The sequence below is a fragment of the Somniosus microcephalus genome, chromosome 12, assembly GCF_052327205.1.
Source record: "Somniosus microcephalus isolate GS21.2 chromosome 12, FLI_Smic_1.0, whole genome shotgun sequence".
Classification (NCBI taxonomy): domain Eukaryota; kingdom Metazoa; phylum Chordata; class Chondrichthyes; order Squaliformes; family Somniosidae; genus Somniosus; species Somniosus microcephalus.
The window spans coordinates 129,118,249-129,140,337 of NC_140998.1; the positions used below are offsets into that span (position 1 = coordinate 129,118,249).

Consider the following 22,089-nt stretch of genomic DNA (forward strand, 5'->3'; position numbering starts at 1 on the left):
ACAGTACTCCAGATGTGGTCTCACCAAGGCCCTGTACAATTGTAGCAAGACTTCCTTACTCTTATACTCCAACCCCCTTGCAATAAAGGCCAACATGCCATTTGCCTTGCTTATTGCTTGCTGTATCTGCATGCTAGCTTCCTGTGTTTTTTGCACGAGGACACCCAAATCTCTCTGAACACCAACATTTGAAAGTTTCTCACCATTTAAAAAAGATTCTGTTTTTCTATTCTTCCTACCAAAGTGAATAACCTCACATTTCCCTACATTATACTCCATCTGCCACCTTACTGCCCACTCACTTAGTCTATCTATATCCCTTTGCAGACTCTTTGTGTTCTCCTCACAGCTTACTGACCCACCTAGCTTTGCATCATCAGCAAACTTGGATACATTACACTCGGTCCCTTCATCTAGGTCATTAATATAGATTGTAAATAGCTGAGGCCCCAACACTGATCCTTGCAACACCCCACTAGTTACAGCCTGCCAACCTGAAAAAGATCCGTTTATCCCATTTCTCTCTTATCTGTCGGTTAACCAATCCTCTATCCATGCTACTATATATCCCCAACCCCATGAACCCTAATCTTGTGTAATAACTTTTTATGTGGTACCTTATCGAATGCCTTTTGGAAATCCAAATATACTACATTCACTGGTGCCCCTTTATCTACCCTGCTAGTTACATCCTCAAAAAACTCTAATAAATTTGTCAAACACGATTTCCCTTTCATGCTGACTCTGCCTAATCATGTTATGATTTTCTAAGTGACTTGATACCATTTCCATAACAATGGATTCCAGCCTTTTCTCAATGACTGATGTCAGGCTAACTGGCCTGTAGTTCCCCGTTTTCTCTCTCCCTCCTTTCTTGAATAGCGGTGGTACATTTGCGACCTTCCCATCCGCTGGGACCATTCTAGAATGTAGGGACTTTTGGAAGATCAAAACCAATGCATGCACTATCTCTTCAGCCACCTCTTTTAGAACCCGAGGATGTAGGCCGTCAGGTCCAGGGGATTTGTCGGCTTTTAGTCCCATTACATAGAAACATAGAAGATAGGAGCAGGGGTAGGCCATTCAGCCTCTGGAGCCTGTTCCGCCATTTAATGAGATCATGGCTGATCATCCAAACTCAGTACCCTGTCCCTGCTTTCTCCCCATATCCCTTGATCCCTTTAGCCTTAAGAAATATATCTAACTCCTTCTTGAATATATATATATCTATCTATCTATATATCTCTATATATATATATAAATAAAAGGATAGTGGTGTCTGTCCGTCTGTCTGTCTGTATGCATGTATGTCTGTCTGTCTGTCTGTCCGCTATACACTCAAAAGTTATAGAGCGTACCTACACATATGTTATATCAAAAGAAAGCTGATGATCAGGGGAGTGCCATAGCTGTATGTACTTTTTGGTCAGACAAAAATTATTCGGACAGTATACAAAAAACGTTCAAAAATCCGCTTATTAGCGGTTGACCAATCCTACCGCTCATCGGCGTTGAGTGACGTGATGGTTGACCAATCCTACAGTTCAGTGACCTGATGGTTGACCAATCGGTGCATCACGGGGGGCGTTTCATTCCGTGTGTGGGCGGGCCTAATTCTGCAGCCTCCCGAAACGTCGCCACCATTTTTTTAATACTGACAGCGACAGCACCAGCACAACAAACCCCCACATTGCAGCTCCAGCACAGTATCCCGCTCCCGCTCGGCGTTTCAGCAGGATTATTGAGCAAAGGTGCAGAGAGACAACTTCCCTCCTCACTCCTCTCAACTTTATTCAAACCTCCAGACATTAACTCCTCAAGCGGCGGCGGCCGGCCGGAGCGGATCAGCGATGGTGCGCAGTGCGGCGGGCCCAATGGGCGGCCGGGGCCTCGGGCTTTCCCCCCCTCGGCCCGGTCCCGGGGCTCGGCTCCGTTTGCGGCCGTGGGCTCGGGCTTTCCCCCCCTCGGCCCGGTCCCGGGGCTCGGCTCAGTTTCCGGCCACGGGCCGGGGACTCGGGCTTTCCCCCCCTTGACTAGGCCGCGCACGGCCTTCCCCGTGGCTTCAACCGCGCGGCCCGAGAGCCCGACCGAAAGTGAGCAGGGCTCCGGGTCACCAAGGCCCCACACCCCCCCTTTCCCCCCCACCACACTCCCCCTTTCCTTCCAACCCCTTTCCCCCCCCACCCTTTCCCCCCCATTCCCCCTTCCCCCTCCACCCTCCCCTTCCCCCCCCCAACCTTCCCCCCCCACCCTCCCCTTCCCCCCCACCCTCCCCTTCCCCCCCCTTCCCCTTTCTCTCTCTCCTTCCCCCTCTCTCTCCTTCCCTCTCTCTCTCTCCCCCCCCCTCTCTCTTCTCCCCCCCCCTCTCTCTTCTCCCCCCCAGTCACTCTCTCTCGATCCCCGGGCCTCTCACCCCCCCCCAGTCTCTCTCTCTCTCCTTCCCACACAGACAAACTCATTTATATATATATCAAAATTATTTCTAATTTTTTCATAACAACATGCCCTCAAAAAACCCTTGGCACTGCCGGGCACTCCAGCTAGTATTTAATAAGTTGGTCTCAACTGCCTTCTGTGGTAGAGAATTCCACAGGTTCACCACTCTCTGGGTGAAGAAATTCTTCGTCATCTCAGTCCTAAATGGCTTACCCCTTATCCTTAGACTCTGACCCCTGGTTCTGGACTCCCCGACCATCGGGAACATCCTTCCTGCATCTAGTCTGTCTAGTGCTGTTAGAATATTATAAGTTTCAATGAGATCCCCTCTCATTCTTCTAAACTCTAGTGAATGTAAGTCTAATCAACCCAATCTCTCTTCATACGTCATTCCTGCCATCCCAGGTATCAGTCTGGTGAATCTTCGCTGCACTCCCTCCATGGTAAGGACATCCTTCCTCAGGTAAGGTGACCAAAACTGCACACAATACTCAAGGTGCGGTCTCACCAAGGCCCTGTACAACTGCAGCAAGACATCCTTGCTCCTGTACTCGAATCCTCTCGCTATGAAGACCAACATACCATTTGCCTTCTTAACCGCCTGCTGCACCTGCATGCTTACCTTCAGTGAATTAGTTTCTCTACTTATACTAATTACATTAAGTTCCTCACCCTAATTAGACCCTTGGTTCCCCACCATTTTTGGTATGCTTTTTGTGTCTTCTACTGTGAAGACAGATATAAAATATTTGTTTAACGTTTCTGCCATTTCCTTATTCCCCATAATAATTTCTCCTGTCTCAGCCTCCAAGGGACCAACGTCTCTTTCTTTTTACATACTTGTAGAAGCTCTTACAATCTGCTTTTATATTTCTTGCTAATTTTCTCTTTGCAACATTATATGCATTCTTTTTTCAATCTAATGCTATCCTTAACTTCTTCAGTTAGCCACGGTTGGATCACTTTTCTCGTGGAGTTTTTTATTTCTCAATGAAATTTATTTTGTACATCATTTCAAGGCCACGAGTGACAGACAGAAGAAACTGCACGAGAGACATGCACAGAAATGGTGAGGTCGAGAGAGAGACAACCACTATGCTACTGTACCCCTGTGTGTATGTTACTGGACCTGTAATCCAGAGGCCTGGACTAATGATCCAGAGATGCGAGTTCAAATCCCACCACGGCAGCTGGGGAATTTAAATTCAGTTAATTAAATAAATCTGGAATTAAAAGCTAGCATCAGTAATGGTGACCATGAAACTACCGGAGTGTCATACAAACCCATCTGGTTCACTAATGTCCTTTAGGTAACGAAATCTGCCATCCTTACCTGGTCTGGCCTGGCCTATATGTGAACTGCCCTCTGAAGTGGCCTAGCAAACCACTCAGTTGTATGGTTCACAACCACTTTCTCAAGGGAAATTAGGGATGGGCAATAAATGCTGCAATGCCCACATCCCGTGAATGAATAAAAAAAAATGTGGTGAGGTTGAGAGAGACACGCACAGATGGGGCGAGGTTGAGAGGGAAAGAGAGAATGGGAATTTATTAAAATGAATGCACCGAGGAAAATACGATGATGTGTGCGTGTGAGAGAAACACAATGTGTGACAGTGAGACAGATTAAAACTGCAGGGAAGGGATTGTAAAAAAGAAAAAGATAAAGATAGAGATGATGTGCAAGAGACAGAGCAAACTCTCTAGTATCTGTGTACAGCTAGTGTTAGCGAGTCGGCATGCTCGCATCAATAAGAGACACAGCATGAGGAAGAAAGACAAAGCATAAGAGATGTGTGTGAAATATTGAATATAATGAAAAATGTAAATGACTTTTGATGTCACTGCACCACAGTTCCACTACAATGATCACAGTGATGACTTTCATTATCATTCAATTGCATATTTTGTGTTTTTTTTTTTTTAAGCACTTCAGAAACACAAAAAATATTACTCTGCCTGTATGGTGTAATATTCTGTTCCAAAATAAGATATGAAAAATTGTTAAGACTGATTCACTCAGTGGAGTAGGTTTTGACTTGGGCAGCCTGTTTACACAGTCTGAACGTGGCTTACCACCAGTTTACACTGGCGCTCTGGCCACCGCCATTTTCAAAGGGGCCTTGGTCTAGGTGGCCAGAGCACTCGCCTGTTTCAGGCAGCAGGCCCTTTAATAGGCAGGTCGGGTTTCTATGGTGTACCTAGGACCCCGACTGCAATTTAGATGGACAACTGGGTGAAACATAAGGTGTGCATGCTCCACCCAGCTTTACCGGGCAAACAGCAGAAGAAACATCAAAAGGGTACGTTTAAGATTATTTTTGTGGTGCCCAGAATAAATATATCCCATCATCCCCGTCCCCCACCCCATGATCCGCACCCCCCCAACACTCCACTTCCCCAGACCTACCTGCTTCTCTCCAGGCTGTCTGATATTGTGCAGGTCCCCTGGACCACCATTTGGTGCACACCGCTCGACAGTTAAAATCTACCCCAGTGACTTTTCATTTACAATGTAGTGTCAGTTTTGATCTGTGTGGTAAACCACTGTATTGTATATTGCCACCTCTGGGTGGCGCTGTGTATGGAGGCATGCCTCAGCTGACTCCACCCACCACTGTGTGGGTTTCGTTCAGACTTGTTCAGTCACTCACGAAGAAGCATGGTCTCTTCTTAGCTAATAAAAGCCTTATTCATCTCTTCTTTCGACTCGTCATCTCTTCTTCGACTCATCACCTTTTATGAAGTAATTGATAAGCGTATCAATTTTATTAGCTAAAAGTTAAATGGCGACACCTGAGGAGCAACAACAGCAACGGATACAGCAGACATTGCTGAGAGCCCTCAGACCACCACGCCTGGACCTCGACCCTCAAGAGGTGGGTGCATCAGCCAAGTTTGAACACTGGCTGAGCTGCTTTGAATCCTTCCTCGCAATCTCACAGGTTACAGAGGAGGATCACAAACTGAAAATTTTGACCGCCCAGGTGAGCCATCAAGTATATATGCTAATCCGGGACTCTAATACGTACGTGGCGGCCCTCGAGCTACTAAAAGGGCAATATACGCGCCCAGTGAACACAATTTACGCCCGACACCTCTTGGGATCCCGCAGGCAGCAACCGGGAGAATCGGTAGGGGCATTTGCACGGGCGCTACTGGCACTCTGCAGAGACTGCGATTGTAAAGCGGTAACGGCTGTGGAGCACGCGCAGGGACTCGCCTGTGATGCCTTCGTCAGGGGCCTCCAGTCAGACCACACCCGGCAGAGACTGCTAGAAAGCAAGGAACCCGACCTGAAGACGGCCATTGCCCTTGCGCTCTCGTTAGAGGAGGCCCACCGAAACCTCGAGGCATACCCCCGTAACGGCGCCGAGACATGGCAATCGAAACCGTGGGACACGGGACCGCCGCCCCCGGCACCAACCGCTGCAGCGACCCAACCGAGACAGCAGCCTCCGGTAAGAACTGCTTCGATGCCCAGTAACCAGGCCCAAAAATGCTATTTCTGTGGCCAGTTAAAACATCCCAGAGCGCACTGCCCAGCTAAGACAGCTACCTGCTCGGGCTGCGGGAAGAAAGGCCATTACGCTAACGCCTGCAAGGGGAAGCCAGCCAGCAGCGCAGCGTGCGGGCCGTGGGAGCAGCCATCTTATCCGCCATTTTGTGTACCCCCGGCCGCATGGCATCCGCCGCCATCGTATCCAACGCACGCAACCGCCATTTCGTCACCGGAACCGACCACCGTCTCGGCGGATGACTATAGTGACTCACTAAGCCACATACTGGCCTCCGTGACGCTGGATCAAGCCCTCCCTCACCATCTATCCAGCTCCATGATGGATATCGCGGTAAACGGCCGCGCCACCAGTTGCCTGATCGACAGCGGGAGCACAGAGAGTTTCGTCCACCCCGACACGGTACGTAGCCACTCCCTCACGATTCTGCCAACGCACCATCGCGTTTCTATGGCGTCCAAGTCCCAGTCAATGGACATCAGCGGCTACTGTGTGGTGACCCTGTCAGTAGGGGGCACTGAATATCAAAAATTTAAACTGCTAGTCCTGCCCCGTCTTTGCGCTGCCGTCCTGCTAGGGTTGGATTTTCAGTGCCACCTTAAGAGTGTCACACTAGCATACGGTGGACCCCTCCCCCCACTCACAGTCTCGCTGCAAACCACCTGCAGCCTTTCCACATTAAAAGTCCCCCCCCCTCCCCTGTTCGCTAACCTCACCCGCGACTGTAAACCCATCGCTACCAAAAGCAGGCGGTACAGTGCCGGGGACAGAGCTTTTATCAGCTCTGAGGTGGAGCGGCTATTGAAGGAGGGCATTATCGAAGGTAGCACTAGCCCCTGGCGAGCCCAGGTTGTAGTCGTTAAAACCACTGCAAAACGCCGCATGGTAATCGACTACAGCCAAACCATAAACCGGTACACCCAGCTGGACGCGTACCCCCTCCCTCGCATATCTGATATGGTCAATCAGATTGCGCAATACAAAGTATTCTCCACCATCGACCTTAAGTCAGCGTACCACCAGCTGCCCATCCGCCATGAGGACCGCCAGTATACTGCCTTCGAGGCAAACGGCCGCCTCTACCACTTCCTTAGGGTCCCCTTCGGCGTCACCAACGGGGTTTCGGTCTTCCAAAGGGAGATGGACCGAATGGTTGACCAGAACGCGCTGCGGGCAACCTTCCCCTATTTGGATAACGTCACCATCTGCGGCCACGACCAGCAGGACCACGACGTTAATCTAGCAAATTTCCTCCGTACGGCCCAACGGCTGAACCTAACGTACAATAAGGAAAAATGTATGTTTCACACCAAGCGCCTGGCCATCCTCGGCTGCGTGGTGGAGAACGGAGTCATCGGGCCCGACCCCGACAGAATGCGCCCCCTAATGGAGCTACCCCTTCCCCACTGCCAAAAAGCACTGAAGAGATGCCTGGGGTTTTTCTCCTACTACGCCCAGTGGGTGCCCCTCTATGCAGACAAAGCCAGGCCCCTCATCAAAGCCACCTCCTTCCCCCTGACACCAGAGGCGTGTGCAGCCTTCACTCTTATCAAGAACGATATCGCGAAGGCCGCAATGCACGCGGTGGATGAGTCCATCCCCTTCCAAGTGGAGAGCGATGCCTCCGACTTCGCCCTAGCCGCGACCCTTAACCAGGCGGGCAGACCCGTGGCCTTTTTCTCAAGGACCCTCCAGGGCCCCGAGACGAGACACTCCTCCGTCGAAAAGGAGGCCCAGGCTATTGTAGAAGCGGTGCGTCACTGGAGGCATTACCTGGCTGGGAAACGATTTACCCTGCTCACTGACCAGCGTTCAGTAGCTTTTATGTTTAATAATAAGCAGAGGGGTAAAATCAAGAACGACAAGATCTTGAGGTGGAGAATCGAACTCTCCACCTACAATTATGATATCTTGTATCGGCCAGGGAAACTCAATGAGCCCCCAGATGCCCTATCACGTGGTACATGCGCCAACGCGCAGAGTGATAGGCTGCAGTCCCTCCACAATGACCTCTGCCACCCGGGGGTCACCAGGTTTTTCCATTTTATCAAATCCCGTAACCTGCCCTACTCCATCGAGGAGGTCAGGACCATGACCAAGAGCTGCCAAATCTGCGCCGAGTGCAAACCGCACTTCTATAGGCCGGACAGAGCAAGCCTGATCAAGGCCACCCGCCCCTTCGAACGCCTGAGCGTCGATTTTAAAGGGCCCCTCCCCTCCGCTGACCGCAATGTGTACTTCCTCAACATAGTTGATGAGTACTCCCGTTTCCCCTTTGCCATCCCTTGCCCAGACATGACCAGTACCACGGTCATCAAGTGTCTGAATGACATCTTCGCTCTGTTCGGGTTCCCCAGCTATATACATAGCGACAGGGGCTCATCGTTCATGAGCGACGAACTTCGGCAGTACCTGCTAACAAGAGGTATCGCCACGAGCAGGACCACCAGTTACAACCCCCGGGGGAACGGCCAGGTGGAAAGGGAGAACGCGACGGTTTGGAAGGCAGTCCTCTTAGCACTAAAATCTAAGGGCCTTCCGACCTCCCGCTGGCAGGAGGTCCTCCCTGCAGCGCTCCACTCCATTCGGTCACTGCTTTGTACTGCCACTAATGCGACCCCTCATGAGAAAATGTTCGTTTTCCCCCGGAAGTCTACATCGGGAACCTCGCTACCGGCATGGTTGACTTCTCCTGGGCCCGTCCTACTGCGGAGGCACGTGAGGACGCATAAAACGGACCCCCTGGTCGAGCGGGTGCACCTCCTACACGCCAACCCCCAGTATGCCTGGGTGACATACCCAGACGGGCGGGAGGACACGGTCTCCATACGAGATCTCGCACCCTCGGGTACCCCTGAATTACCACCGTTATCCCCCTTACCACCGTTATCCCCCTTACCACTGTTATCCCCCACCACCCCTCCCAACCCAACCCCTGCAGACGGCATGCCAAAGCCCCAGGAATCTTCGCCAACCACCCAGACACCAGACCCGACGTCGGATGCTGCAACACCACCGCCGCCACCACAACGATCAGGACGTCAGACAAGGCCTCCTGATAGACTTAACTTGTAGTACCCTTCACCCCGCCGGACTTCACATTAAACAAGGGGTGAATGTGGTAAACCACTGTATTGTATATTGCCACCTCTGGGTGGCGCTGTGTATGGAGGCATGCCTCAGCTGACTCCACCCACCACTGTGTGGGTTTCGTTCAGACTTGTTCAGTCACTCACGAAGAAGCATGGTCTCTTCTTAGCTAATAAAAGCCTTATTCATCTCTTCTTTCGACTCGTCATCTCTTCTTCGACTCATCACCTTTTATGAAGTAATTGATAAGCGTATCAATCTGCAAGTCAACTTGGTCCATCGCCATCTTTGCTGTGAAGTAAGGCTTGTAGATGTTCACACAGTACTCATTCTGTTTGAGCTTTCACAGACAATTGCCCCGATTTTAATTTTGGGGGACAGCAGGTGCGGGTGGAGCCAATGAGACGAGCAGCAGGCTCACCTCAGCTCACCCGCGTGAGGCCCGGGCCATTTTAACTCCCGGATCTCATTACAATATCCCTGGACTGACCGCCGCCTGAACCTGGCGGAAATGAGGGAGGGGAAATCATGTAGCTACAGGCTGCCATCGGCCACCTAAGGAAACAGTTCCCGGCGTCCGGAAGGGTGGGGGAGTTTCAACAGGGATTGCTATCGGGGGCGGGGGGGGGGGGAAAGCATGGGAGGCCCACAGTTTTCTTGAGACAATACAGACAAGATGTAGAACCTCTTCTGCAACCTGGCTGAGGTTAGCTAACTCAGCAAGTCTAGGGATTAAGCCTGGGACATCACCAAGCTCATTTCACTTGTTAGGGTTCTTATGGCTCAGTTCTTATCACAGCAATACAGGTTCCTCTCAGCGTTGATTCCATGAAAACAGGACTTCCGTAAGTATTCCATTTATACTGGCCTACTTACTTTGATAGTTGGGAGGGGGCAGAGCTGCATTCACACATAATTGGTACCTTGTTATGCATACATGGGCATTCCACTTTTATACACTAGTCTTTGCAGTTTGTCAACCTCCCCATTTCCATGATGTTCCTCTTTATGTCCCTTTTACCTGCCCACTCTTCTCAGCTCTCATTCCATTAACCCTGTCCAATCACTTCTTTCAGTTTCCCTCTTGCTCTCATTCTCATGTGAGCCTTTCTTGCTCAGTGAAAATGCAAGGACATGAATTTAATTTTTATAAAAGGACTTCAATTCAGATTTGGTGCAATTACTTTCGTGGCTATTTTGAGAAGGGGAAAGTATTTCTATAAATTACAATGCCTCTCTCCAACACGCTCTGGTACTGGTCGTGCTGCAGTGTTCTCAGTGTTGCAGAGAAAGCGTATAATTGAATGAGAGAGAAAGAGAGAGAAATAGGAAGAGAGAGGAAAGAGCGAGAGGGAGAGAAAGCGAGAAGGAGAGAAAGAAAAGGTAAGGTCACACACAGAAAGAGACTCCCATTGTAGGATGAATCAAAGCCAAAACTAAAACCTATGAGCCAGAGGTTGAAGGACGGCAGCCATTGCCACCCAATCATCACTGTTTGCGGCATTATTTTAAATTCCTGCAACATCAGTAGTAACTTTCTAGTTCCAGTGTTCTCGAGCTCACTGCAGTAATGTTCATAATCAACCGGTTCTCCAGCTCAAAAGAAACAATCAATTTCTCTATCACAATGTATTGTATCAGCAATGGTGTCTGATTTTTAATTAGCATACAGATTGAAGGAATTCAAAATGAAGTTCGCTCCCAACAAAGCAGTCACCATCAACTGAATAATAACACACTGTTGGAAATGTGTACTCATTTCAGAGAGGTCTTATTTTGATAATGGCAAGAAATTTACATGTGGAGCCAAAATATGTTCCCAGTATCTGATGTGCAATTATAGCTCTACTGCATTCATTTTCACCAACGCTACATTTTCTGCCAAGAATGCTGATGAATACACAAATGCAGATTCATTGTAACATGGAATAGACTTTCTGTACAGAATGATGGAAGCACCACTTTCCAGAGTGTTGACCTCCAGAACTTAAGTTGCAGTTCCACACTTCTTAAGACTTCTGTTATTCCCTAGCCTGCACTCCACAAGCACACAGCTTCGAATGCCTCTGACTGGCAGTAAAGCAATCGCAAAGTGCTCGCATGTCATCCGACAGCACAGGATTGGGCGGAAAAAAGTGGTTGTACTCATTGTGAATACTACTGGCACATAGTGTACCTTGGAAAGTGCATCGGGGCAAATAAGTAAGTAAACAAACAGGGGTCTCTTCAGACTTGCTGACATTACTGGTACATCAAGCTGGCTTTAACCATCAGTCTCTACTGTTCTTTTACAGTATAAGTCGGGTACTTACAGGTTTCTTTTGTTCTGCTGCAGTTGAAGCCAGATGCCACTCATTGCAATTAGGGGTCATTGTAAAGTAAGGCTGGCAGATGAGAAAAGTGGTCTCAGTGGGGTTTTCCAACTGCTAAAAATGAATAATATGACAGCACAGGACAAATGTGAAAGAACTGATTTCTGGATAATAGAACCTTAGCTCTGCTGGGATATGAGACTCCATGTTTAGCAAATAGTTAGGGAGGGGGGATTTTCTCTTTATCCTGTGTGCAGCAAAATCATCATAAAACACATTCTTATTAACATAGCAAAGAGGAGACCTTCCCCCATGGAGAGTTCACAGCTGTTGCTCAGTGGATCGCACTGTCGCCTCTGAGTCAGTAGGCTGTGGGTTCAAGTCCCACTCCAGAGACTTGAGCACAAAATTCTAGGCTGACACTCCAATGCAGTATGGAAGGAGTGCTGCATTGTTGGAGGTGCCACCTTTTGGATGAGACGTTAAACCAAGGGCTTGTCTACCCTCTCAGGTCATAGAATCATAGAATTATAGCACAGAAGGAGGCCAGTCGAGCCTGTGCCAGCTCTCTGCAAGAGTAATTCAGCTCGTTATACTCTCACGCCCTTTCCCCGTAGCCCTGCAAACTTTTTTCCTTTAGGTACTTATCCAATTCCCTTTTGAAAGCCACGATTGAGTCCGCCACCACCACCATCTCAGGTAGTGCATTCATAACCACTCGCTGTGTAAAATAGTTTTTCCGCATTTCGCCTTTGGTTCTTCCGCCAATCACCTTAAATCTGTGTCCACTGGCTCTCGACCCTTCTGCCAATGGGAACAGTTTCTCTCCATCTACTGTGTCTAGACCCCTCATGATTTTATATACCTCTGCCAAATCTCCTCTCCACCTTCTCTGCTCGAAGGAGAACAACCCCAGCTTCTCCAGTCTATCCACGTAACAAGTTCCTCATCTCTGGAATCATTCTCGTAAATTTTTCGGCACCCTCTCTCAGACCTTCACATCCTTCCTAAAGTGCGGTGTCCAGAATTGGACAATACTCCAGTTGAAGCCGAATCAGTGTTCCTTGCTTTTGTACTTTATGCCTCTATTCATGAAGCCCAAGATCCCGTATGCTTTTTTAACCGCTTTCTCAACCTGCCCTACCACCATCAACGATTTGTGCACATATACCCCCAGATCTCTCTGTTCATACACCCCCTTTAGAATTGTACCCTTTAGTTTATATTGCCTCTCCTCGTTCGTCCTACCCAAATGAATCACTTCGCACTTTTCTGCGTTAAATTTCATCTGCCACGTGTCCGCCCATTCCACCAGCCTGTCTGTGTCATCTTGAAGTCTATCACTATCCTCCTCACTGTTCACTATACTTCCAAGTTTTACGTCATCTGCAAATTTTGAAATTGTGCCCTGTACACCCAAGTCTAAGTCATTAATATATATCAAGAACTAGTGTCTTTGAAGTCAAGGTGGACATAAAAGATCCCATGGCACTATTTTGAAGAAGAGCAGAGGGAGTTATCCCCGGTGTCCTGGCCAATATTTACCCCTCAATCAACATCACAAAGAAAAACAGATTATTTGGTCATTATCACATTGCTGTTTGTGGGAGCTTGCTGTGTGCAAATTGGCTACCGAGTTTCCTACTTTACAACAGTGACTGCACTTCAAAAGTACTTCAGTGGCTGTAAAGCACTTTGGGATGTACTGAGGTTGTGAAAGGCACTATATAAATGCAGGTCTTTCTTTCTTTTCACATGGTCTCTGGGTTGTTGGACAAAACCAGTATTGATTAAACATATTGGTATTGACTTCAAAGACATTGGTTCATAAATCCTAAGAAATTGTTACTCTGCCAACTAGTATTTTCACCTTCCTTTCCCTTGTGTGTTATAAAGGGAATCACTCTCTTTGCCAAATTGGGATGAGGTAATATGATTTCTCATTGTCTTTTACCATAATTGCTTGGGTATTATTCCTTCCCTTCTTTTCCAAATATTCTTTCTTTATCTTTTTATTTCCAGTTTATTTGTTTACATTTAATTTCCTCACGTTTTTCTTTTGCTGTGTATGCTTCATTCTCATGACCTGTCTGAATATGTACCTCCTACTCTGTATCTTCCTTTCTGATTTGTTCTACTCTTTCCCTTTGGGTTTTCCCAAATTCTTCCTCCAACTGCAGTGATTTTTTTTTTCTTTACCATTCTTCTTTATCACCTCCCAACTTGATCCAATACATTTTGTTGGGTCTTGAATTTTTCTCTTCAAACCCTCCTTTCACAGCTGTACCAACAGCTCAGTCACTTAACAAGAGCTGCAGCAAACCCTTTCTCTACTTCTTTGGCTTTGAAACGTACATGATATCCTTAATGCTTTCAGTGGCATTTTGCCGTCTCAAGGGACATGGATGCAACAATTGAGGAATCCATTAACTCAATTCACAGAAGCCATTTTCAGTCAGCAGTGCGTGGAAATAATTGCCAATGGAGATAGCAATCTGGGCTTCAGACTAACTTTTCAGGTCCAAACCAGCTTAGGACAAGTAAAGGTCCAAAGTTCCAGATCCTGCCAAGAGTTGCTGCTGTTAATCTGCCATCAATCTACAGGTTTATCTGTGTAGGATACGTGCCTGCTGTTCAATGGGTCACACCGTGCATTCTGAGTGAGAGGATTAACATCGTGTGGAGCTTCTTCTCTTCGGCAGTCCCTCGGAACCGAGGATGATTTGCTTCCACATTTAAAAAAATGAGTTCGCAGGTGACTGATGAGTCCAATGCGGGACCTACAGTCTCTGTCACAGGTGGGGCAGACCGTGGTTGAAGGGGTGGATAGGTGGGGTGTTTGGGTTGACGTGCGCTCCTTACACTGTGCTTCCGCTTGCTCCCAGCGAAGAGACTCGAGGTGTTCGGCGCCTTCCCGGATGCTTCTCCCCCACTTTGTGCGGTCTTGGGCCAGGGATTCCCAAGTGTCGGTGGGGATGTTGCACTTTTTCAAGGAGGCTTTGAGGGTGTCCTTGAAGCATTTCTTCGGCCCATCTGGGGCTCTCTTGCCGTGTCGGAGCTCCGAGTAGAGCGCTTGTTTTGGGAGTCTCGTATTGGGCATGTGGATGATGTGACCTGTCCATCGGAGCTGATCGAGCGCGGTGAAAGCTTCGATGCTGGGGATGTTGGTGCACCTATCCTGCCAATGGATTTGCAGGATCTTGCAGAGCCAGTGCTTTGAGGTGCCTGCTGTACATGGTCCATGTCTCTGAGGCGGGTGGGTATTACTACTGCTCTGTAGACCATGAGCTTGTTCCGGGCTTGAGGTCCTGGTCTTCAAACACTCTCTTCTTCAGGTGACTGAAGGCTGTACTAGTACACTGAAGGCGGTGTTGGACTTAGTCATCGATGTCTGCCTTGTTGACAGTAGGATCCCGAGGTATGGAAAGTGGTCCACATTGTCCAAAGCCTTGTCCTGGATTTTGATAATGTGGGGGCAGTAGTGTGTGTTGGGGGCAGGTTGGTAGAGGACCTTTGTCTTACAGATGTTTAGTGTAAGGCCTATGCTCTCATACACTTCGGTGAAGTTGTTAACGATGGTTTGCAGTTCGACCTCCGAGTGTGCGCAGACGCAAGCGCGTCTGCATACTGTAATTCGACGACAGAGGATGGGACGACCTTGGATCTGGACTGGAGGTGACGGAGGCTGAACAGTTTCCCGTTTGTTCTGCAAATTAGCTCCACTCCAGCGGGGCGCTTACGGAGGGTGAGATGGAGCATTGAAGCAAGGAAGATTGAGAAGACGCTGGTGCGATGACACAGCCTTGCTTGACCCCGGTCTGTACGTGAATTGGGTCTGTGGTGGAACCGTTGGTCAGGATCATGGCTTGCATGTCATCGTGAAGCAGACGGAGGATGGTGACAAACTTTTGAGGGCAGCCGAATTTGAGGAGGACACTCCATAATCCCTCACAGTTGACAGTGTCAAAGGCCTTTGTGAGGTCAAAGAAGGCCATGTACAGTGGTTGGTGCTGTTCCCTGCATTTCTCTTGTAATTGGTGCGCAGTGAAAATCATGTCCATTGTGCCCCTTAGTGGGCGGAATCCTCATTGCAACTCTGGAGGAGCTCTTCAGCCACTGGGAGAAGGCGATTGAGGAGGATTCTTGTGATGACTTTCCCTGTGGCAGACAGCAGGGAAACTCCTCTGTAATTATCGCAATTGGACTTGTCACCTTTCTTGAAGATGGTCACAATTACGGCATAAACACCGGCACAGACTAGTTGGGCCGAATGGCCTGTTTCTTTGCTGCAGATTTTATGCAATTCTATGTGGTATGGTGGCAATGGGGATGGGGAGGAGGGAAGGCAAGAGAGGAGAGAAGCGATGCCAGATGCAGATATTAATCTGAGGCGGTCATTCCTTGTGGATATGATTTAAACTACAGGATGAATATTTCATTACTACTGTATTTTTCTAATGACCTCAGAACTCTTGGGGAAGGATGAAGCTTTATGAATTTTGCATTTTTATTTTGCTATTTGCTGATTATTTGTTTGATGGGTTGAACAATGAACAGCAAGCCATGAGCAGCAGCATGCTTGACCTCAGCAGTACATCAGGAATGAAACTTTGTCAGGCAATCGATGGTCAACTGCAGTCTGTAGTTTTTACACACCGATGCATTGTGGATTGGAGTCTGTATCCAGTCTACTGTGAAAGTGGGGTTTGAGCTGCACAGATACATAGAGAAAGAGGCTGAGTCTCTATATATGATGTGACTTCTCAGTAATTGACTGCTGATTATCAGTCAATAGAAGTGCTGCAATTACATTACAAACAGCCTTTATGTGTGGAGATGTCCTTAAGGATCAGCAACAAAGTGCACAGTGGTCAATGTCAAGGAAACACAGCAGAAATTTCAAGGCTGTAATCTCATCCTAGAGTTCAGATGATGGTTATAAAACATGACAGAAACATCATCTAAACCCCTCAATGAAATTACTGTCTTGTAATCTCTCATTTCAGTTTATCAATGCATCTTCCCAGCACACACAAACAAGTCACAGAATCCTTCTTTACCCTCAAACGTACGAGGTATATATATATATTTTTTAAATCCACTCACGGAAAAAATGCCATCAGTCTGGAAAATAGAGAAGAATGAAAGAAGACGAAGGGGGCAATTTTGAAGTGGAACAAGCATCAGACGAGCAGTGTGAAATGTCTTGATGGTTGGGCTTCATTCGCATGGAAGTGGCAAACTGCCAGTGCCAAAATTGAGCAGGACCAGGCACCTTACTGTTCTGGGGAAAGGGCAGGAATTCTGACGGCCAATCTGTGGAGCTGAACTGGTCGCACGCCATTAAAGGGGAGGGCCAGGGCCAGGCCGATTTGGGGGGTGGGGAGGGGGAGTTGCACATGAAATTTAATATCTGTAAAGATTTTTAGGAAGGCACTGGACGGGCAATTATACTCATCCTGCTGCCCAATTATTTTCAAGCCATAATTTTTGCTTTTTGAGCGTGGCTTCTAGCGTTCCCTTTAAGGCTGCATTCCTCATGGGACAGCATGGGTCCTACACTGCACCTGTTCCTGGACGAATATGGTATCAGGGCTCTATTTAGGTCAGAGGACCCTGATTTGCATTGCCTAATGAGGCTCCTGCCAGTTTCCAACAGGAGTGTTGCCCACCTATATTGAGGCCAGCTCAAAAATCACAGCAGACTGGCTTTGGAACAGGATGACGGCAATTCATGTTTGGGGGATTCTGGTCTCCCTACTGCCCAGGCGTCAATTAATGAAATAAAAGGGATTGAACTTTTTGTTCAGGTTCACTTTCCTGCCTTTAATCCTTTTACATTTCCTTTGCCCTTGCTATTCCTTTGTTTTAGCTTTTTTCAGTTTCTTTTTTGTATCCTACTCTGCCTTCGCCTCGTCTAATTTCTTTTGCTAATATGGGTCTCTTCTCGTTTTGTATCTCCATGGTCTTGTTTTTTCCCTATCTCAGTACCGCCACTCTACCATGTTCTGCTCTCCCCCAACCCCTTCAGGTGCAGGTTTTCAGACAGAGAGACTAAGCCTGGGGGTGAACTGTATCTATCAAGTGTATAGAGAGTGACAGCATTTCTGCATCTTCTTGAAGCACTTTCTATATACAAATACAGAAATTCATAATCTAAATAAATCCTTGATAAAAGCAAGGCATAGTCAATAATCACTGACCAAAATAGAGATCACAGTGGCAGTGCAGATCTAAGCACAATAACCAACGGTAACATCTGAACAAGGGACAACAAATTTGACAGAAAGAAGCAACGTGTTCATCATTTCCCGAAGTGATGCTATCCCATCTCAAAGCATTTTCGAGCTGCAAATTTTGGATCTCAGAAGCAACCTGCATTGCAGCCATCTAATAAAAAAAAAAGCCAGGCTGCCACACGAAAATGAAGATACTTCAACAAAATGCTTGAGCATGATTAAGATCAACCAACTGCAGTTGAGCTGTAATCATAAAGACTCTCAACAGAACAGGGGAGAAAATCAAAGTCTCCACTCAAGCTTCACAGCAAAGGAACTGAATGAGATGCATCTTCAAGCAATGCAAGTTATTCAAGAAATAACAACAGAAAATGCTGGAAACACTCAGCAGGCCAGGCAAGTTATTCAAGCGTGTGTTACATTTTATATGCAGCAAGGTCACAGAGCTTCGTCGATGAATACTTTAAATGAAGGGATGGTGGTTGTAAAGTAATGCTTGGTACAGGGTCCTTTGCAAGCCAGTGTCGTGAATTTTAGTAGGAAATAGGACCTCATTCCAAGGCTCTACAGTTATATCATAGTTTCTGTGACACAGTAACTAGAAACTGCAAACTGCACTACCTTAAATGCTCAACCAGGCAGTTCCACATTACAGGAAACTCTTTTTTATCCGGCACGGACGGGACCGGCGTGGTGCCGGTTTATTAAAAAGTCCGGATTACAGAGAGGTATAGTAAAAGTTACGAGAGCTCCGTACACAGCAACAAATCTAGGCTTCCCTGTTGCTTAGCAACAGGTGCAGGAGCCCCAGCCACAAGATACAGGCATCCCTGTTGCTTAGCAACAGGTGCAGGAACCGTGGTTACACAGCCACAGATCCAGGAACGGCCACTAATATGAAGTAAAACTTACCTGAACCTACTCCTGAATTTTGCCGGTTAACAGAGATTTCCGGGTATTTAGATGCCAGTAAATCGAGTTTCCTGTATTTACTAAAAAATTCCCATATGGTGGTGTAAATTTGAACGGCTGAAGTTGTGCCCGTTGTGTATTTATCTTTGAAGTTTCAAGGTTTCCAAAATAACCCCGTGATCATCTTTATTGGATTTTGTGGACACTTCATTTATATTAATCCACAAAGAGCTCATCAAATGCTGACTGCACAGAAAAACCAAACCAACCAGTGGTGCAAATCTAACTGTAGACTTCTTCTGCCCTGCAGGCATTTTGTTCAAGACAGTGTAGAACAAGATCTGTGCTGGAGAAAGCAGTGGTTTATTTAATATTATTGACAACGTGTGAATTCGAGCATAACTGAACAGAGATCATGGGAGTAACAACAGAAAATGCTGGAAACACTCAGCAGGTCAGGCAGCATCGAGGAGAGAGAAACAGAGTCAACGTTTCGGGTCGAGGACCCTTCGTCAGAACTGGAAAAGGTTTGAGAAGAGAGATTTTTTAAACAGGGACAGGGAGGAGTGGAGGAAAGAACAAAAGGGAAGGTCTGATAGGCTGGAAGGCAGGAAAGATTGACTGACAAAAGGGATGATGGTGCAAGGCGAAAAGAGAGGTCATTGGACAAGTTAAGAAACAAAAGATGACTCTGGATGAGTTGTGAATGGTGATGGCAGAATCATCAACAGCTGCCATGTGAGAAAACAAGGGGAAAAAATAAAAAAAATATAGGGGCCTAGGTTATAGTCTGAAATTGTTGAACTGGATGTTAAGTCTAGAAGGCTGTAAAGTGTCTAATCGAAAGATGAGATGCTGTTCCTCGAGCTTACATGAGCTTCATTGGAACAGTGTAAGAGGCCGAGGACAGATAGATCAGAGTGGGAGTGAAGCGGTGAAGTAATGTGATAGGCGACTGGAAGCTCGGGGTCATGCTTGTGGACTGAACGGAGGTGTTCCGCAAAGCGGTCACCCAATCTGCGTTTGGTCGCCCCAATGCAGAGGAGACCGCACCGTGAGCAGCGGATACAGTATACTAAATTGCAAGAAGTACAAGTAAATCGCTGTTTCACCTGGAAGGAGTGTTTGGGGCCCTGAACAGTGGGAAGGGAGGAGGTAAAAGGGCATGGGAGCTTACAGTGAACTGCAGCAGAGTACCTGTTTTCATACAGCAATGACCAGTAAAAGACCTCCTTTTCAGATCATAGCAAAACACGATTTATTAGCAGTGAAAGAATCTCCCGACAACCACTGTGAAAGACTCGCAGCTGAAGAATGAACAGGAAGGATGAATGGTGTCCATGCAACCATTGTAGCATGAATGCTTGCTTTTGCAAAATGAGTAAGAGAAGAAAATTGGGGTGGGCGGGAGTATTGCAGAAATAAAGAAATAACTTGCATTTATGCAGCACCTTTCATGACCTCAGGATGTCCTAAAGCTCTTCGCAGCCAATTAATACCTTTGGAAATGCAGTTTCTGTTCTAATGTAGGAAACGCGGCAGTCAATTTTCAAGGTCTCACAAACAGCAATGAGCTATTAGTAATGTTGGTTGAGGGATAAATATTGGCCAGGACACCAGGGAGAACTCCCCTGCTCTTCTTCAAATAGTCCTCTTGTCATGGGATCTTTTACGTTCACCTGAGAGGGCAGACAGATTTAACATCTCATCCCAAAAACGACACCTTCAACAGTGCCGTGCCTTCTCAGTACTGCACTGAAGTTCAGCTGGATTATGTGCTCATGTCTCTGAAGTGGGACTTCAACCTACAACCTTTGTCTCAGGAGGCAAAAATGCTACCAAATGAGCACCCAAAAAGAGAAATCTTGAAGTTATTCATTTGACAAATTACAGATAGCTGGATGAATGGATAATTATTCAACACGCTCATCAAAAATCTCTTCTCCCCCCATTCACTGTGTGATCGACACTTTCAGAATTTGCTCCAACTCGCTGCTTTACAACAGCAGCCATGTTTTCTGGCAGCAGTTGAGCATTCGGATGAAATGAATGCTTTAAGTTTAGGTGCTTCAATGAATGAGAAGGGATGAACCTGATTGAATATATTTGTACTGTACAATAAGTTCATTGACCTCAGCCAAGATGGCATTGGGGCTGTTGCAATTAACCTGTGCTCCAAAGTTAGATAGAGGAAAATAAAGTTAGGCTTCCACTCCTGCTCACGATCCAGCCATTCATGGTGCGTATAAGGATGTCAGGTGAGGTCAGGATTGAGCTCGGCTGTGAGGATACTCATGTTTAACCACTAGCGCATGCTTAACCTCAACAAGATGCCGGTGAACATAAGAACATAAGAAATAGGAGCAGGAGTAGGCCAATCGGCCCCTCGAGCCTGCTCCGCCATTCAATAAGATCATGGCTGATCTGATCCTAACCGCCAATCTACTATCACAGAACCATCTCCTGAATCTAATAGAATTAGACACACGAAATAGGAGCAGGATCAGGCTACACGGCCCCTGGGCCCGCTCCGCTACCCACAGGGCCATGACCGATCCGAACCTAGACTCATGTCCAAATTCCTGCCCGCTCCCCGTAACCCTTAATTCCCTTTACTTCTAGGAAACTGTCTATTTCTGTTTTAAATTTATGTAATGATGTATCTTCTACAGCTTTTTGGGGCAGCATATTCCAAGGACCTACCACCCTCTGAGTGAAGTAGTTCCTCCTCATCTTAGTTTTGAAAGAGCAGCCCCTTATTCTAAGCCTATGCCCCCTAATTCTAGTTTCACCCACCATCGGAAACATCCTCCCCGCATCCACCCGATCCAACCCCTTCACAATCTTATATGTTTCAATAAGATCGCCTCTCATTCTTCTGAACTCCAATGAGTAGAGTCCCAATCTATTCAACCTCTCCTCATATGTCCATCCCCTCATCCCCGGGATTAACCGAGTGAACCTTCTTTGTACTGACTCGAGAGCAAGTATGTCTTTTCTTAAGTATGGACACCAAAACTGTATGCAGTATTCCAGGTGCGGTCTCACCAATACCTTGTACAACTGAAGCAATACCTCCCTATTTTTATATTCTATCCCCCTAGCAATGAAAGCCAACATTCCATTGGCCTTCTTAATCACTTGCTGCACCTGCATACTAACCTTTTGAGTTTCGTGCACCAGGACCCCCAGATCCCTTTGTACTTCAGTACTTTCCAGTTTCTTGCCATTAAGATAATAACTTGCTCTACGATTTTTCCTGCCAAAGTGCATAACCTCACACTTTCCAGTATTGTATTCCATCTGCCAAATCTCTGCCCACTTACTTAGCCTGTCTATGTCCTCTTGCAGGTTTTTTATGTCCTTTTCACTCACTACTTTCCCTCCCATCTTAGTATCATCTGCAAACTTTGATAAGTTACAATCGGTCCCCTCCTCCAAATCGTTAATATAGATTGTAAAGAGTTGGGGACCCAGCACTGACCCCTGCGGAACACCACTAGTTACTGATTGCCAGTCTGAGAATGAACCATTTATCCCAACTCTCTGCCTTCTGTTAGATAGCCAATCCTCTATCCATGC

At 47.1% G+C, this 22,089-nt stretch overlaps 1 protein-coding gene across 15 annotated transcripts in view; it reads right to left on the bottom strand.

Annotated features, from left to right (window-relative positions):
* The window catches only part of LOC147109520 (alpha-(1,6)-fucosyltransferase), a 993,309-nt gene that overhangs the window by 748,137 nt on the left and 223,083 nt on the right, over positions 1–22,089 (bottom strand). For 10 of the 15 annotated variants that reach the window (XM_086003552.1, XM_086003540.1, XM_086003536.1 and 7 more), the window contains one exon: positions 11,357–11,470. The exons of the other annotated variants lie outside the window; for them this stretch is intronic. The gene's annotated coding sequence lies outside the window, so the exon portion shown is untranslated. The remainder of the gene's footprint in view (positions 1–11,356; positions 11,471–22,089) is intronic. 15 annotated transcript variants of the gene reach the window in all.